The sequence below is a fragment of the Thalia democratica genome, chromosome 7 (assembly GCF_965202585.1).
Source record: "Thalia democratica chromosome 7, ktThaDemo2.hap1.1, whole genome shotgun sequence".
In the NCBI taxonomy this organism is placed as follows: domain Eukaryota; kingdom Metazoa; phylum Chordata; class Thaliacea; order Salpida; family Salpidae; genus Thalia; species Thalia democratica.
The window spans coordinates 9,701,434-9,722,091 of NC_139171.1; positions in this window are offsets into that span (position 1 = coordinate 9,701,434).

The window sequence follows — 20,658 nt, forward strand, 5'->3', positions numbered from 1 at the left end:
CCTACAAAAAGTTTATATTAAACCAGGGTTTTCCAAACTCATTTACTAAACCGCCCCATTTTGAGAAATTTAAAAAGAAATCGCCCCCCATGACTTTAGAATGTAATTTTTTTTGAGTACGCATTTTTTAGCCGAAAACGTTGTGTTTGAAATTTAATTTAATCTGGTACATCTTATGCACGCGCTTTTCGGCTGTGTTCAAAGTCGTTTACAGGGCTTGAGAAAATAATTTACAGTTATTTTCTTTTAAGCCCAATAAAGTTTATTAAAAAACTTAATTATTAAAAAGCCGTGTATATTCTGTTTAAAAGTCGATTGTTTTGGAACTAATGTAAATTTTAGGTTAGTGATGGACAATTTTTGCAGTCAGCAAGTCATATTTACTAAAAAATACTTTCTAGTGTCGACTTGTTAAAATAAGGTACTTGCAACTGCACAACTCGAAAAACTATTATATAAGAAAATTAAAAAACTCGAGCAAAATTGTAATAAAATGATTCAGTATTATTGTGATCTAGGAAATACTATTTTGAACATTTTTTACACACAAGCCTTCCTGTGCTATGCGTTTCTATTAGTTAGGAGAACGCTAGTTCTTCGTATGTTGTATCATCAACTGTTAAACGCACACACGCAAGCAGAGTACATTTATTCCCAGCTAAGTGGACTTGTCAACCTGCATCTAAAAAAAAAATTCCATATCATTCGATCTTACTTTTGTTCAATATATTCTGACATTTTATTTAAACGTCTAATCACAGTGTTGTTGCTTAAAGGAATCGAACGTAAAACATTACTGGTGTTTTTATAAGGAATGACTTTTTCCAGAACTTTTTTTATGACAGGAATAAACGTTTTTTCCCAATGGTGTGAGACAGTCTTTGTTTAGCAACTATGAGATACATACAATAAGAAACAAATTGTCCATCTTAAGTACATTGTGTATATTTCTTAAACATGTTTGTGATTTTACACTGTTTTGTTTAATCATGTAGACGTTTTCTAAAAAAATCTACATTTTTATTAACATGTTCTGAATGAAATCTTTTAAGATTATCTTTGAGCCGTGATGGTTTCATAGCTCCATTACTGAATATTTCGCATACTAGGCATAAAGGTTGAGTTCTGTTACTATCATTCTAAATAAAACTATATTTTAATTAATCTTCTTTGTAATATATAACTTTTTTAGATTTAGTAGCCATTATTTACAAAATATATGCTATAAATTAAATTTAATGAACTAAACTTTACTTATAAACTTTAAAAATTGTTTAAATAATAATTGTCTGCTGATATCTTTGAAATCAATATAAGTTTCAACATTAAGCTTTAATGAAAATAAATGATTAAGTGTTACCATGTTTTATTAAACTACTAGTTTAATGCAGCTTTTGTAAACTTTAGGTTTAATTTAATCTAAAAACAGATCTAGAAATAGGAAAAAAACAAAACAAATCTAAACATAAATTAATCTGGTTAAACAAGCCATATGAACTTGTTTAAGTTTATTTAACCAGTCATAATGCGTACACTTATTACTATATAAAAAATATTATTGATGATAAACTAAACACTATGAAACTACATTAAAAAATTTGAAAACCTTTTTTTTTTATTATTACAAATAATTTCTGATTTTGCATCGAGTAAAAATAAAAGACGGATGATTTGCTCGATTTTTTATAAGCGGAACTTATGATACATAAAGTTTTAGTTATGATTTATATTAACCTTTTATGATCTTTGCTTTGATCTTGACAACAAATTAGTACTACTTGCAAATTTATTTTAAATTATTACTTCATCCACTTAACAATCAAAGTTTAGTTCTAAAGTTGAATTCTTGTTGTTTTGTTGTTCAACTTTATATTTAAATGTTAATCTCTATTTTTTATAGTTTTATTCTAGCTTATTTATTGTGTAGTGTTCCTTTTAAATTAATATAATTATTTGTGTTTAAAAAAAATCATTTTGTTTACATGAAACACACTTACTGCTTTTACCAAGTGCACACGGATTACGATATGTCTACTACCTTATATCGATATCTATAGTGCTTATTTACAATTACACTTAAACATGGGTTTAGCAAGTGTTGTTTTTATTTACCAAGCTATGAAATATGTTAAAATGGTAAACTAACACAAGAGATTTTCCCATCAGAAAAGTTGTCTCTCAGAGGCTTACGTCACATTATAAAATCACAACATATAGCTTAGATGTAAAGAATATAAATATGTATGAACTGTCGAAAACCAGGGATCGGCAGGTAGTTGGTGCGCTCGGGCCAAATAAAAAATTTCCAAAATTCTCGCGGGCCGCAATTTATTTTTAGTCACAGTAAAACAAGATTTACTTCTATAATGTAATTTTACTAAATAAATCGAAGCTAGTGAATAAAGCCCATTTAAACTATACATATTTATTGGACTAAGATTTAAATTGACTGATACAGTTAAGTCTTAACAAACTATGTACTACCTTAAACACTAAATAAAACAAACTTAACAATTTAATTACATTTGTTCTTTTCTAACTCTCTTTAAAAACCGATCTTAAAAAACACTTATTGGTAACTTTTAAACTTTATTATATTATGAACCAATTTTTCATATTTTTTAAATCATTAACTTTTGAAAAAACAAATAGATTAGTAAACAGTTTACACTTTATAAAAATTAAGTAACTACTTAACTAAATAAAATTAATACTTATTTGTATTGTAAAAAAACTAATACAACATTTTTAACATAACTATTGCTATAATATTTATTAAAACATTTTATTAGTAATTAGTCTTTTAAATAAATGCATTTTAATACGAAAAATGTCTGAGTTATATCAAGCGAGCCTGTGCTTTAAAATGTATTCACAACTAAAAAAAAAAGAGCAATTTGTGTTTCAGTTAAACTTTAGTCCGCTTGCTCAGTAGCGATATGAGTGTGTAAACAGTAATATATTTCCTTTTTAGCCTTTTAGACTTACACTTGAGTATGAAATTTAACTTATTGGTTTACAAAGCTTGTACTTAGTTTTACGTTTATAGTTAAAAAATTATTGATTATAGTTTTCTTTAGATAAACTAAAAATGTATGTGTCTTAATAAACAGTTTTTTAGTACTTTGAAGCATTTGTTTTATTTTTATTAAGTTATTTTTTATCACTTATTGTCAGCTTAAAACCTTAAAAAAATTTAAAAACAAAAAAAAAAGACTTAATATTTTAATTAAACTTAACTGGCAGGCTACTTATCTCAAGTAATGATGTACTAACTATAATTACACGCAGTAAATTCAAAAAGTATCAACATTCTAGTCAAATTTTAACAGATAAACTATGCTACATCTTATGAAAGAAAGTGTTTATTATTTTAACAATATATTTTATACTTACTTTTCATATCCAGGTTTAATCAGAATCCCATACAAGACTTGATACTTCTAAACTTTTTAAAATGATAATTTATTTTGCTGGTAACCAAAAAAAAAAATTAACAGAATTTACTGATCTATTTAAATTTTCTTTCAAATGCCTACGAAACTTTTCAAATCGAAACATTTAGTTTTTAATGATTGAAATAAAAAGTTTGAGTGCAACACATTTAATATATAATTTAACGGTTCTAAACGGCTTTTTAGTACATGATTTTTACTAAATTAAGACTTTTGTTAACTTATTTTTAATGTATTAAAAATTTAATACGATCTAAGTCTAAAACTTGACTCAAAGTTACTTACTTGACTTTATTTTCTTAACTTTACACACTTTCACAATGAAATCAAAATGTCGGTTTAAAGTTATTTTGGATTAAATTATTTTATGTTTAATGTTTAAACATTTTTTCGCTATTTTATCGTTAATCAGTTGTGTAATACTACTTTGAATTAGTATACCTTTTTTTTAGTTTTTAGTAACAAAATTTCATCTCATTTTAATTATAATATAAACTAATTACTTTAACAAGTAGACGCATGTCATAATGTTTATACAGCCTCTAATCCTTCTTTTTTTTATATAAGTAAATATAGTGTTTTAGAATATTTGTACTTGAAATATTGAGTTCAACCTATTTTTTTTAAATAAGAGGCTTCATTAGATGTATATTTAGTTTGTAACTGTTTGTTGTTTTATTTGTTAGTTTTAATAAGGATTATTATTGTATATACAGTTTATTTAGTATCAAATACTTATTGGTTTCTCTTAAGTTACCTACGTTATGGAGTTAACAATACTATCGTTAACTATTAAATAACATTTTTTTAGAATAACTCAATATGCTTAGTTATCTTCAAAACATATGTACAAACTCAACCAACACTTGATAGTAAAAATATTTTTAGCAGTTTAAAATAAGAACTATAATTTTTTTTTTACCTGTTTAAGTAAGTTTTTAAAAAGAAAATTATAGCATCAAGAAAGTTTTATTATTACATACATATAAATTTTAGATCCACAGTAGTATTCATTTATTTACTCAAATTCAACAAGTTGACACAAAAATACTTTTAAACATTAATAAAAACAAAAACTAACTACAGAAAAACAAAAGTTCACATATAAAACGTATCAATCAACCAAAATTTAAAACTAAAAACTTCTGTAATACTTATGTCATCATCTACTTTATAGTATAAAATTATATTAATAAAAAATCTACTTTAGCCTTCAATATCCTTTTAAAAAGAAGTAGTTTAACTTTTTATTCATGAAATATGTTACAATAGATATATTAATATATTCATACATAAGATATTAATGCACTTTTATTGTTCAAGAATTACTTAAGCTATACTAATTTTAAGTTTTAAAAATGTACTGTTTTGTATCAGTAGTTTTTTTTCTATCTCTAAGTTGCCTACGCTAAACTACGAAACCACAATATAGCTCCAACATGTTTAATATAAATTGTGTTAGATAAGCATCAGTTTGATTATTACCTGGTAACACAATTTTTAACAGCTTTCCAGTAGCTGTAATATTTTATTGATATTAAATTGAACATGACTTCTTAGTTTAAATGAAGTCAAAAGTGCAAGCTCAGCATGGTTAATTGTTATACTTTAAATTACGTATAAATAAGTTAAAGCATAAATTGTATAAATGAATAACAAAATTATTAATAGTAATAAGATTAAAATATAAAAATATTATAAAATTTAAAATATTAACAACAATAAAATAAATATACAAAAAAAAAAGAAGTAACAATAATGGCAATGATAAAAGTAATAATAAAATAATAGTAATACAGAATAAATAACAATAACAATATAAATAATAAGATAAAACTGATAGCAATTATTTACAAATTTACAAATCAAAATGTTATCTTACCTAATATTTCAAAACTATTGGTTTTGCAAAGAAATGCACAAAACTCGATTTGTATATAAAAAATATATGTTTAATGTTACGTTAGCAACTGAGAGGTTTAAAGGTTACATTTACTAGTAACTGTGGTGAGACAAAACACTTTTTATTAGTTTGGTGTTAAAAGGTTTTATAACTAGAAGCGGGCACAGACACATAATTAAATATCTTTCTTAGTCAAGTTTATTTACAAAATAATAAAGAAGAATAATAAAATCTGTAAACCAAAACATAATTAAAACTAAGTAAATATTTATACATCTCCTATCTGATTTTATTTAAAAAGAAGATAATACGATACATTCATTAAAAAAAGAACTATTAAAAAACAGTTTTCAGTTCTAAAAATTTATGAAATTAAACACAATAAGACAAAAACATTTAAAAGTTACATTTAAATTAGTTCACTAGTTAATTAAAAATTTTAAAACAAACTGCAGTTTAACTAAACAAACTGTAATAAAAAAAAATTAAGAGTTAGCTTTTACTTATAATCACTCAACCGCTGATTACGAGCGTTCAACAACTTAATTGCTTCACCGATTTTGAACTTTTCAGCTTTGAAGAAGGAAACCATACGCCATTTATCTAATCACCTTGAAACTTTACTCAATTCGCTGATAATCGTCTCTATCATATTTTCAACTTCAAACCATATAGAAAGTGCATTACTGATAGCAGTGAACACTGAAGAAATACTGCTACATACATTTTCTTAGTGATTTGAAGTTAATGAGTTAGAGTGTTTCACAGCTATAAGAAGTCTGTTTTAAATTTTCATACGAAGACGGTTTATTTAAATTTTGTTAATAATTTTCTTTATACAATATGTTTAAGCTACATTTTGTTGGTTTAAATTGTTACGTAATCAATTGAGAGATTTCAAACTTATATTTAGTAGTAGATGATGGTATTACAAAATTTTAAATTTTAAGTTGGGTACAGATGTAGACTTGTAAGAAAAACAGTACTTTAAGACTTATAATAAAAAACAAATCACTTTTCAAAAGGCCGGTAGCGACTAAATTCTAATAAGTGTATTATTTATTTCTAAAAGAAATTTTTGATAAATTTGATTATGCTGCATATTAATTAAAAGATATGTTTAAACAACTTAGTATTCTGCTTAAATAACTAAATATTCTGAAAAACCATTTTTTTTATATATTTTTTATACATGTTTATATAACTAAGGAATATCTACCTAATTAATCTTAAAAACTATATAAACACTTAGTTTTACTAAAAACACAATAAACAAAAGTTTAGTTTTTGTATTGCAAAGTTCCTTGCATTGTCATTGTTTTAGAGATTATTTAGAGTTAGATAAGCTTGAATGCACGAGCCAGACAACAAATTACCATACTTGTACAATGGCAAAATGTTTCAAACTAAGTACTGATGCAACAAACGATCAAGATCTGACAATACAGTGTTAGTAAGCAGTGAGTTATTTAGTTTTGTGTGCAGCTTAAAGCAACAACTTATCTTCAACTTGTTTTGTGATTGTGTGATGTAAGTATTGTTTTGTGCTAAAATAAATATATCAACTTGTGTTTAATTGCTTAAATATTTGAGCCAGATTTACATGTTAATAGTTTATTAAACCTTTTACAGTTTATTGTTTACTAAAAGTTTTATTTAACTTTTAGTTTTTTTTTTAAGTCTTGTGATATAGATTTGAATAGCTTCCAGTTATTTAAGTGTTTATCATATTAGTTTATAATTTTAATATTTTGTCTGTATTGTTTTGTGGTTCTTTATATATTAAGGTATTGTTTTTTACCTTGTTGAGGTAGAAAGAAACCTTATAAATACTACCTATATAATAATGCTGCAAAAAAAGATTTTTTTTTCAAAAGATACTAGCAACTGATGTAGTTTTATTATGAACTTAATATATTTAGAACTTTTTACTTTTATAATTTTTAAATACTAATGAGCTTTAGATCCTTAGCCTTGCTGTTAATTAATTGACTTTTTCAACTACTTGAATTTTGATTTCTGTTTAAGTAACTCAAAACTTGAAGTATAAATATTTTTTGTACTATAGCTTCTTACGGGTAGAATAGGAGAAGGTATATTGCATGTGTGTGCTTTGTAAATTATGTCAATTTGTTATGAAAAATATAAACAATTTAAAAAATTTATTAAAACATACCAAAAGTTGTTAAAAAAGTGTAATGAGCACTACGAAACGAACTTGCGAGAATCTAAAGAAAATAACAAACATAACAGTTTTTTTAAGTTGAGTATGATGAGTTATAATCAACATTTTTTTTTTAAATTCTAAGTGAGCCGAATCGACATTACAGTTTGTTTGGATTTTAAGTAATTTTACAGCTAATACTTAGCTGTTTTAAATTGCTATTTAAGTTTTGATTTACATTCTAATCTTAGTCTGTTTCTATACAAAATATTGAAGTTACATATAGTTGTTTTATAATGGTATGTAACTAATTGAGATTATAAAATCGCAAATATGAATACTGGTAGAAAAATAAAAATTATCTATTTCGAATAATTTTATTAAGTCAAGGAGTCTCAAAGTAGTAATACTTGAAAGTAGATATGTTCTATAACTAGATAAATTATTTAATTTAAATTGATATAGGAATTGCTTTCATCAAGTTTTGAAGAATATGTTTACATGTTTTAAAAACTTATTTACTTAATAGCTTAATATAGTGATGTTAATGAATAGGTTTTTTAAATTAAAATATAAATACAACATATTTTCTAGATAGAACTGTACTTAACTTAAACTTGCAAAAACAATACAAGAACTTTTATATATAGAAATCACGTTTTTAGATAATGAAACATCATCTAACATTTTTTAAAGTGTAATTATAAATTAAAAATAAGCATCATTACGTTTTCATCATTGCAATTTCGTACGTGCAATTTAAATTACTCATTGTTGTTTTTTTAGTTTTTACTAAGCGAGTGTTTTCAAAACTGCATGGATTTTTGTAAGTGATAAGTGTTTAATGATTTTAAAAATACTAAATAAAAACAATGCAACAAAAAATAATGAATCTGACATAGAACAAAACTTTAAAATTTCGAAACCATATAAACACGTAGAACTCTGCAGGCGAGAATAAATATAGTCTTAGTATGATTAGCTAAGTTAAACACGTAAAAAGAGTTAAATAAAAAAGAAAAACTATAAACAATTTACTGATTAATATACATCTACTTAAATTTCACTCGATAAATTCTAAAACTTTTATTTGTTTAAATCCTCTAGTAATGAGTAATAACTTGAACTTGTTTTAAAAATTGTTTAGTTACAAATTATTTATTTTTTTAAATAAGATTAACTTTTGAAAATAAAGAACCTTTGTAGTTTTGAAAACTTTAATGTAAATAAAGTAAACAAAAAGAAAATGAGCGACCAAATAAGTAATTAGTTGCAAATGATACATAAATGCTTTTAAAAACTTTTCTCTAATATGAAAGGTATATTTAAAAATTAGTCTGATTTACATATTTGTTGGTTTATAATTTTTAATTTTTTTTAACTTTCATTTTAACCAAAACATAATAAAAACTAATTCAAAACTTAAGTTTTAATGATTATAATTGTAACTAACACAAAGAAAAAGGTTTTTGCTGACTCATCAAATATGAAATCAGACTTACTTTTAAGTATACTTACCCAATAATATTAATAAAATTAGAAGTTTCAGAAAATAGCTACTTTAGGCTTTATTGCTTTTTTTTAATTTTTCGGTATGTATTTAACTATAACTTTTATCGATAAGTTTTTTTCGCAAACACACTTTTAATTACTAAGTTAAACAAAATAACTAAACAAACAATAAAGAGTTATTTTATCTACCAAACTTATAGTTTTATAAGATAAACCTCAATACTTAAATGTAGCTTACCAATTCATTTTGATACCATACTTAATTGTGTGAACCAAGAGTTTTAATTTATTCTTACAAATATTATACTATCATTTTAAAATATTTGTTATAGTTATTTACGAATATTTGTGTTTTCCTTTGTTCACAGTTGTATGGAATTGTAAACTAGTATATGTTATAAAAGTTTGTTGGCTATTTTTTAAAACAATTTCTAATATTTATGCTTTTATAATTTAAAATTAGTTCTATTTTGTAAACTTGCGCTAATAAAGATGCATGTCATAAATTCTTGTTTTTTTAATTCTCTTCCGTAAGTAAAAGTTGAACATTATAACTTTTGTTAACACGGTTTACTTTGTTTGAATGATTTTTGTCTTTTAATATGTGCTGCTATCGTAGTTTTTGTATGAGTCTATTTAATTGGGTAGTAAAATAATTTTTTTTGTACCGATGCGTACTATGTCAACTATAGCTGATATTTTAAATATTAACAATACATGTCATAAGTTTTATATGAATATACATGACAAGTTTAAGGTAACAAACGTTATCACATTTTGGAATAAAATTACAATCAATATATCAAACTCGACAACAAATCCATAGCATGGAATGTATTTTAAAATTATTTTCTAAGTTCTTTTATGTTGTAAATAACAATAAGTTAGTGCAGTTAGAAATGTTAAAAGTAAATACAAAATACTTTTTTCTTTAAGTAGGAACAGTTAGTAGTTTATTTACACAACTAATTTTATGTTTACTAGTTTTAATTTAACTTTAAGTAGTAAAAACGTTTAACAATAACTTGTTTTTTAATATCTTTATACAAAAGCTATATGTATATGTAAACGGTATAAAGCAGGGGCACAATAAATTGTCATCACTAGAGTTTTTTTTAAATAAAGCGGTGATGATAGTTGTTATGCTTGTTTTACACTACTTTTATTAGTTTAGCTTTACCAACTAAGTTTTAAAAACCTTATTTATAAAACCGAGTTTAAAGATTATTTATCATCTTAGTTATGCCCATATCCACAACAGCAATTATGCTCTAACGAAAACAGAGTTTCCGAGTATTGGTAATATCGTCCTTTAGTGATAAACTTTTAGTGAAAAGCTTTTTTAAATCAAGATATAAAGAAAAATCAACGTACACTTAAGTCACACTCTGTTTAAAAAAAACGTTGAAACTACATAATGTAATTTTAATTGGTAGTGTATGCAATTAAAAGATTCTATTTCCTTCAGCTATTGCTGGTTAGAGTATGTAAGGAACTTTTCTTTGAAATAATGATATTAGATTAAACTTCAGATTACCTGTAAGTGCAATAAGTAGACGTAAAAATTTCACAAAAGAGACCCTTAAAAGTCAGAAGGCAAATAGAAATTGTATACATCTTTGTAGGAAATCGATTATATTTCACAGCTACTACAAAGCTGTTTAAAACTGTTTGAAGTTTTGAACTCGTTATCACATTCTTAAAATACTCAAAAAATTAACTAAAAGTTAAAGTTACATGTTGTGGTTTTATACTGTGACGTAGATAATTGAGAAATATCATACTTGTTAATGACTGCTAATAAGAAAAACTATTTTATTTTACTTTTGAAAAAATTTCTTGATGAGAATGTAAGTAGTAGTATTTTTAAATACAAAAAGTTTTTTTAAAAGTTTGCTTTTATACAACAAAAGCAAGTTTTGACAACAGGGTTGTTTTACTATCACTTTTATTGTATAAATACTTCAAAAAACAATTATTCAAAATTCTAGCGTTTAATTTATTTGGTTTATGCCTTTATGTAGTATAAAAAAAATAATTTTTTTAATAATATTTGTATTGTTTTATAAGATATAATAACTTGTTTTTTAAGTATCTATAGTATAAGTTTGTTAAAAATGTTTTTTGTAATATACATAGTTAAACCATTGGTTTTTTGATACTTTGGTAAATACATCAAACAAACGTTTTAAAAAATAAGTAAGTTAATTTGATTTGTATTGAATAATTATATAATTCGTAATGACAACAAGTTTAATATATAAACAAAGCAAAAAAAAATGATTTAAATTTTTTGCAGCAAATTTATCCTACAATTGATATAATTATACTAATAATCCTAGAAATTGACTTTTTAACCATAGATTTTTAGTGTATAAGCTTTGAGTTCTTTTATCTACATGATTCTTTTATCTACAGCCCAATGGTCTGAGAAGCCTAATTGTTAAATAGTTTCAATTAAAGTTGTGAAGATTACTGTGTGTGTATTGTACTTACAAATTATCATAAGCTTAAAATTTAATTTAGAAGCAAAAAATTTAAAAAACTCAATTAAACTAGAAAAAAATCAAAATATTCCTTCTTAGTTTAAAAAATAAACTCCTATGGACTGCTAATGAAAATATTCACTCAAGAGTTAATTGTTTTTTAAATTTAATAAATAATAAAGTAGTTTTTAAATGTGTGAATTTAACTTTCAATTGAATAACTTAAATTTAGAAAAGTTTATTTAACTTTAAAAGCAATTTAAGTTAATATTAGCATTAAGTTACTTTTAGTTTATTGTTTTGAGTATAGTGTTTATAATCTAACATTCTAACGTTTAGGTAAAATTTAAAAAAAATATCAAAATTTACATCATTTTAGAAATTGAAAATTTCATATAAATTTAACAGAAAAGTCTATAACTGTAAAATCTTAAAATTTAATTAAAATATATGAATGTTACGAAATATACTTGTGAAGATCGTGTGAACGACATTCAAACATAGTTTAAAAAAGTGTCATCGCACAATACTTCACAATAGTTTGTTTCACATAAAGAGTTATTATGTTTTGTAATTATTCCTTGAACTGTCTTTAAGTTTTAAGCAGTATTAACGGTAACAGTACATTTCGAAGTTATAAGAAAAACTTATTTGTAAAACATTTACAGTTACTCAGTTTCACCGCTAAACGAGTTTTAATACTGTGATTCTCCAATAAAAAAGTTAACAAAATAACATACAGTTCAACTTTAAAAAATCATTGGTAAATAACTATTTAGATTAAATAAAAAATTAACAAAAAGTATAAAAGGCTAAATAGGTTACGTCAAAAAACTAAAAATGTAGGGAACGGTTCATTTTAGCACGAGATCACTTTTACATTAGTGGACAGTTTTGCACGGCGACTCTTTTGCACGAGCGTCACTTTAGCACGAGGTGAGAATTTTGCAAGGCGTCACTTTTGTACGCAAGGTCACTTTTGCACGGTGTCACTTTTGCACGGAAGGGACATTTTTTCACAGTGACACTTTTGCACGGAGGAATATTTTTGCACGGCGACATTTTTACACGTCAAACTTTTGCACGACATTATATTTTCACGGATATACTTATGAACTGCGAAATTTTTAAACAATAAGTCAATTTTGAACGGAACTTCACTTTTGCATGCTTCTAATTTTTATTTAAAAAAAAAAAATTTTTAATGTTTTATTATTTTTTTTTAACTTAAATAATATTCACTTTTAAACGCTATTTTTTACTTATTTCCTCTTGATGTTAAAATTAGCATTATATAGTTGTTAAACTAATATTTTAATTTTTTTCTTATTTTAAACAATTGTTAAATTAAAATAAAAGTTAGTTAGTTTTTGAAGTGTAAAAGTATTTCAGATATTACTTGATGTTTATTTTTCCGTTTATTTTTCTATTTAGCGTCAGATAAAAAAATCAATAAAAGATCGCATTTTTAGTGATATGAACTAGGATTATTTCATTACTATAATGTTGCATGATAATGATAATCCAATGAGAGAGTAACATTTGGAGGTTTGAACTTATGTTCAAAGTAAATATACCATATTAGTCTTTAACAGCTACAACATTTCAATAATGAGGCTTGGTAGATTACTTATGGTATCGGTCAGTTGAAATATGAAACAAACTCATAATTGAATTAGTTTCTTGCATAAATGTTTAAGAATTTCGATTAAAGTTCAAAAAGTTTGATCAAAATTATGTTTGTGTGATTAAATTTTAATATCTAGCTTAGTTTATAGTTCAATTTTATTAGCAGCACCTTTACTAAAAATAATGAGTCATTTTTCAATGTATTTACTGATTATTCATCTGGCCAGTCTATTGTTAATGTCCTTGGAGCGTTAGATTTTTATTTTTGTTTTTAGTCAATGCATTTAAATATTTGACGTTGATTGTTTTACATCAAAACGTAAATAAGTATAAGTTTGTGGTTAAAACTTTTTATTTTTATGTTTACCTATGAATTTTATACTAATTTGTGTTTTTATCTTTGTTTTAATAAAAGAACTACTTGTGTTAGTTTTATTTTGTCTTTATGTGTCTTTCAGTTTAAGTGGTTTTAGGTGTTGATGCCTAGGTCAATCATATGAACAATAAACTTCTAACCGTACAGTAAAATCTATAAAAAGACATAGTTTTTATTAATATATTAAAGTTCAAATAAAATAGAACAATTTACTTACACTTAAAGTATTTTTTATCCTAGTTTTTAAATAAATATAACTTTTTGTCCCTGGTATGATCTTTTAAAAATAGTTTTATTTTATCTTTCTTTAGTTTGTTTCTAAGATTAACTTTTACTGTTAAAGATTTTTAATCTTTCACTTTTAGCCTTTAACATAAGTATGTTATAAAGTTTTAGTTTTCAGTTTTTTTTTAAGTTAAAAATTTGGTACTAGCTTAAAAGCTTTTTATAAAATACAAAATTAATGTTCCGTGCGAAAAAGTCATTGTGCCAAAAAGTTGCTGTGCAAAAATTTCATCTTAAAAATGTGACGTCGTGCAAAAGTATCGTCGTGAAACAATGCTACCGTAAAAAAATGTCGCCGTGCAAAAGTTTCCCTCGTGCAAAAGTGACGCTGTGCAAAAGTGACCCTCCGTGCTAAATTGTCCCTCGTGCAAAAGTGTCCACTCATGCAAAAGTAAAGCTTATGCAAAAATGACACTTACCTAAAAATTTATAATTAAAGTTTAGTTAGAATTTATAAAAATTATATAAATAAAACTAAGTATAGTTTATATTGTTTACAAATTAAGTTGTTACAGTTAGAATGTTAGAACAAGTCAAATAAAATGAACTTATGCACGACGACAATTTTACACGAGAACAATTTTGCACGAAGAATCATTTTTTCACGAAGGGTCATTTTTACATAAAAGTGAAAATCAAGTAAACAAGCAAAAAAAATACAATTATCTAGACAAAGGGTAAGCTTATTTATAAAATTGGTAGTTTAGAATTAAAACTATAATGAAAATAAAAAACTGAAAACAAAATTTTTAAATGATTTAAAAATATTGACCAGGTGTAAGGGTTAGTAGTAAGACCAATAATAATATCAAGAATAATATATTAAAATAAAAAGCAAAAGTAACCTACCGAAGGAAAGTTTTCGGGATTACCAAGCCAGTTAAAAACAAAAGTAATATTATGTAAGAAAAAAAAACCTACTAAGGGTAAGGGTTAGGGGTAACAAAATAAGAAGATAAAAAAAACTAAAAATATTGAAAAAAAAATCGTGCAAAAAAGCTGCCATTTAAATATGCGTTTATACAAAAGTGACCTTATGTGCAAAAAGGCAACTGTGTTATAATTCACTATCATTAATTAAATATATTTAAAGCGTGTAATTGCAGTTCTGTTATATAACTGATCTGTATTCGTCAAACTTTATTTTAATTTACACAGGTTTGTGAATTTTTTTTTTTAAATTCTAATCAGCAGCTGAATTTAAAACAGCCTTAAAAGTTTGTAAATCAATTATTAGTCAACCATCAGTTGGTAAATATCCTATTACTAGTTAGTTTAAATATACAATTTATAAAATAATTACACAGAATTTTTATGTTACGTCACAATACACTTTTCGCGCAAATGTTAAAATATGCGTGTTAAAAACTTTATGATAAAAAAGTTAAGTAAACAAACAACTATCATTTAAATTTTTGATTTGAGATTAATATAAACATAATGATGTAATTTAACCTAGATGAGTGTTTTATAACAAAATTGTTTTTGAAGTTTATTTTAAACAAATTGATATTTTGCCTAACAGTTTTATAGCTTTATTCAAAGCTATACTAATTTTTCTAAAAAATACTTTAGCTAAAAATAGGTATGCTATGAAAAATTAAATATTGTGTTTATAGGTAATCAAAGTTACTAATATAGTATGATTATACTAAAACATTTCAAAACAATTTTAAGGCTATTCTAGATTATGACATATACTTTTAGTTAATCTTTTAAACTTTTTTTTTTGAACAATGTTAGAATTTTGACCAAATCAGTATTACTTGTTATTTTTGCAGCTATTTCAGAGACAAGAATCAAACCAAGGACGTTTAACATTTAATACTAAGTTTTCAATTTAATTTAAGTAAGTATTGTTTTTAAATTTTTGAAAACTTTTATAACTTAAAATTAGTTTATTTATGTTTATTTTCTAAATTTAAGTACCCACGCTTAAATATTGACTGAGTTCTTTTATTAGGCAGGATATAGAATATTTTTTGTCTAGTTTATCAATCGAACAACAAAAGTTCAATCTTAAATTTTAAATAAAAAAAATCAACAGTTTAAATTAAAAAACAAATTAAATATTTTTTTTAAATAACCTCTAAAAATGACATTTAAAAATGAAAAAGTAAAACTAAGCTCTAAAATTTAAAACTTTGTCACAAAATATTAAATTTTAATCATGAGTACAGAATAGTCTACAAAATTAAATCATTTAACAAAATGACTACGTTTTATAGCTTTATCTCGTATTTTTATTTAACTATTAAGACTAATTTTTATCCTAAACTTTATTAACTTTCATAACTTATAACAGGTATTCTATACGATTTATTCTTAAATATTTTTTTATGAATTCAATTTAAAGTTTTTTTTTGTGTTATACTATTAGTTAAAAGGGTAATATAAATAATGTTGATCAATTAATTTTAAGATATGCTTTTTGCAACTTTTTAATAATTTTTTTATTTAAATACAGCAACGAGAAAATACTTAAAATAATGTTAACAAGATTTTGTATACACGATGGCAAAGCAAAAATCTCGTGATTTTTTAATAAATACAAAGAGTTTTAAAATTTAGATTCTTTACTAGTTTTCATTGTATAATGACTGCTTCAAAGTTTGTACTAAAGTATAAGTTCAAGCAAGATTGAATAAAGTACAACTACTTGAAAGCTGATGTAGTATATGAAAAACTTTTCATAATCAACATTAATAAATATAACTGAATTTCAATTCTAGACATTGAAGATACATGTTGTGATTTTTAAAAATGACTTCAATGAATTTAATCAAAATTAAGAAAAATAAAATATTTAAAAATAAATAGCTCACAATAAGTAATTTTTAATTCTGAACTTGGTGGGCTGATTTAAAACAGATTGTATTTGTGTAAAAACAGCTTCCGTTATAAAGCAAACCTGTTGAGCTTTACAACTCAGTGAAAAAAGTTTCAAAAGACCCTGTTCTTTTAGAAACGAATTATGAATATACTTTTAAGTAAAATTAAAAAAATAATTTACCAGCTTGATATTAATTTTCTAAAAAATTACAGCTATTCGAATGTTGTTTATTATAGCATACAAGTCTGTTGTTGAACAAAGAAATTACACTTGGTCTATAAAAACAAACTGAAGTTATACTTAGTTGGTTATAATGTGACGTAAATTATTGAGAGATGTCAAACTTATATAACAGATTAGTTACTGGTGACGAGAAAGACTATCAACTGTGTAATTACTAATAAAATTATTTTACTATTTCGAGGAAAATTTTAAAAAAAATATAAATAGCAAATGTTGTTTTATTATTTTATAAAAATATAAAATGAAGCTTCTTTTAAAGAATGTAATTAAGACATGTAACTTTAATTACATGTAAATTTTACTACTACTTCTTAAAATTTATACTGAAATTTTAAGAGTTTTATGTTGGTTAAGTAGTACGTTGAAAAGATTTAAAGAATATATGTACCTTTCTATAAGCATAATAATTTTTTTAGTCGAAAAGTTTTTTGATAAACGTGTTGAAATATTTTTATATATTATACAATATTGTGTATTTATAACTAAATTTAAACTAAAAAACATATATATAGCTTTATTTCAAATAAGTAATTAAACTTATTTATGGAAGTTATTCTGTTAACCTTGGTGCTAATAAGTTTTGTTTATCATATAAATATAAACTATAAAAAAAGATAAAAATTATCAATATAAAATGCAATTGGACCTTTTTATTATCAAATTTTGATAAAATTCATACATATTATTGTTTTGTAAATAAGATAATAAATAAATTTGTATATATAACTATTAATTCGAAACACCTTATATTAAAAAATATTACATTTTTTTTATATATATGGCAATTCTTATTTGACAAAAAATAAACAAATAAAAACCTAAGAATACAGAACTTTGAATATAAAAACATGTGATTATATTGTTGACTACACTACCTAATAATTTTTTAAATAGATTTAAATATTTATAGAGTTCTAGTTTGGTTACTATCCATTAGTGAATATTAGTAGCTTCAAATTAAAATCTTTAGTAGTTTCCATTTAAGCCAACTTAGTCAAGTCGGTAATCCTTCAAATAAAGTATCAGCTCTAACAAGGCTAATTCAAATTCTCAATTAGTTAATAATAAAGTTTCTTATTAAATAGTAATTTATATGCTTTGCTGGTTGCACTATTTGTTGTAAATTTACAATGAAGTATTCATTTGAGAAATTTTGATATGTCTAATTTCAAACAATCAAATTAGTTGTAATATTAAAAATAAGAATAGAATCTACTTTAAGTGTTGTAGACATGTATAAGAAAATTTTAACAAATCAGTTACTGATGGTTAGAATATCTAATTTATTAACTTATCATTGAATTAGATTCTACACATTGAGAAGTATAAAGTTATCAAACCTTGCCTGATATGCTGACTTAATTCTAATTGTTAACTAATGAATTTTTAAAAATTAATAAAACTACAATTAGTGTGTTTTTTTTAAAGTAGGTTTGACTTAGTTAATTCAAATAATAAAGTAATTCGATTTGCTAAAATAATGTTTTGCAGTTGATATGTTTATCATAAATCAAATACAAAACTTTTTATGTATGACTGAAATAGCAGTAATTATATTTTAGAATTAGTTTTCAACCTAGCATCAAATTGAAAAATTAAAAGAAACGAGGAAAGTGTTGTTTAGTATGTTTATTATTTTGAATTACTTAATTATTACTTTCGTGTAAAAGCTTTAAAACAGCGGTTATTAATTATTTAATTTGATTACAGCTACTAGAAAGCTGTTTGAAATTATAAAGTATGGAGAAAGATAATAACTAGCTTCACTAACACTTTATATTCTTCACATCGAAGCTACATCTTGTGGTTTTACAATGTAACGTATGAATTTTATTGGAAATGTTAGCTAACTCTTTTGTTATATAATTTTAAAGTTTAAAATTATCAAACCGTGCATGCGACACTGAAATATATTATAATTATATTAGTGCTAGTCAAAATATAAGTTATACATTTTAAATAAAACAATAACTATTTCTAAGGGTTATATTACACAAAGTACGTGTTATTCTAAAAATTCACATAGGTTGTGTTAAAATGTACCATCTAGTTTTCTTTAAACAAGAATATTAAAGCTTTTGAAATTGATAATAAATTTGTATTTTATACCTTATTGTCGTGAAAGTTACTGTTTATTGTAACAAACTAAATTTTGCTGTTTTAGCGTGTTTGCACTTTTTATATGCATTCAATGAGCAAAAATACTCATCAAACCGTTATGAACTTTAGCTAATAGAAAGCTAATTGTAATTATATATATCCTGTTCAAACTTAATAATGTCACTAAGATTAATTTAAATTACGTGCGTTAACTTGGCTTGAATGGACTTTTTTGTAATTATCTATGTTAACCAAACTTTAAAACCAACTATTTTCAATTTCTTTAATGCTATCTTGGAAATTTTTTAATCTAAAGAAAAAATTTTTTGCATAGCTTTTTACAATAGTTTTCATCGAACTTGGGTTTTACTTTTGTAGTGTGGCCCCTTTAAAAATTAAATATATTTTTGCATTTTTTACTTTGAAACGTTTTTCTCGAATTTTTTTTTTTAATTTTTTATTATTAACATACTTATTTAAATGACTTTTATGGCGTTATTAGTTTCTTTATTCAATTTTTTTAACAAATGCTTAATAAAAATTTTAAGTTCCAAATTTACACGGTTTGGTTATTTTTTTTACATGGTTTTATAGCAGAAGTAAATTATTTTTATGATAAATTTTGTTTTTAACAGACTTTCACAATTAAGGTTTATAACGTTATTATATTTTTCCCAACTTATTATTAATTTCTAAATACATGACTCATTTAAATGTTATTTAGATTCTTAGCATTTAATCAAGATCCTTTAAACTAGGTAACCAAAAATTTTAGATCAAACTCGTATTGGTCATGTAACTTGAAAATAATAATAAATTGGAAAAAACAAATTAAAAAAATTAAAACCGTGCAAATTTAGAATTTTTCAAAAAAAATAATTTAAGCATATTTTATAAAAAAAATCTAAAAAAAAACTAATAACGTCTTAAAACTCAATTAAACTAGTATGTTTATAACAAAAAAAAAGTATATATTTTAGGAGAAAAACCTTGCAAAGTGTTAAACAGCAAAAAACCTTAGAACTATGAAGGGGCCCACAACAAAAGTAAAACCCCAATTCGATAGAATTTATTGTGATAAACTTAGCGAAAGAACGTTCTATATAATAAAAAAAATTCAAGATAGCATCAAAGAAATGCAAAATAGTTGGTTTTAAAGTTGGTTAAAATAAAATATAACAAAAAATCCATTCAAGCTAAGTTCACGCTCGTATTATTGTTTTTACGTTAGAGTTAGATTCTTTTTCATATTTTATTGTGAATTAAGCACAAGAAAATAGAATAATATCACTATTGTTGCAATTTTAAACAAATAAAACACAACTACTAGAAAGCTGTTTAAAATTACTAGGCTACTTCCAAAAATTTTAACAGGAATTGGACTCGGTTTTTATAAAACACTTTAAAACTACATGTTTTTATTTATAATTTGACGTAAGCATTTGAGAAACTCTATTTGAATTATTTAATGCTGGTGGAAAGTTTATTTTTTTTTGAAAAATTTTCATTCAAAATTTTTTCATTACTCAAAGGGTTCAACACTTAAAAAGAAACTTATTATCTAACAAAATTATTATCTAACATTTTATTAAATTTTTAACAAACAATGGTTTTTATACAGCAGTTTCGTGTATTAGATTATTCTATATCATATCCTCATTTTTCGTCAGTT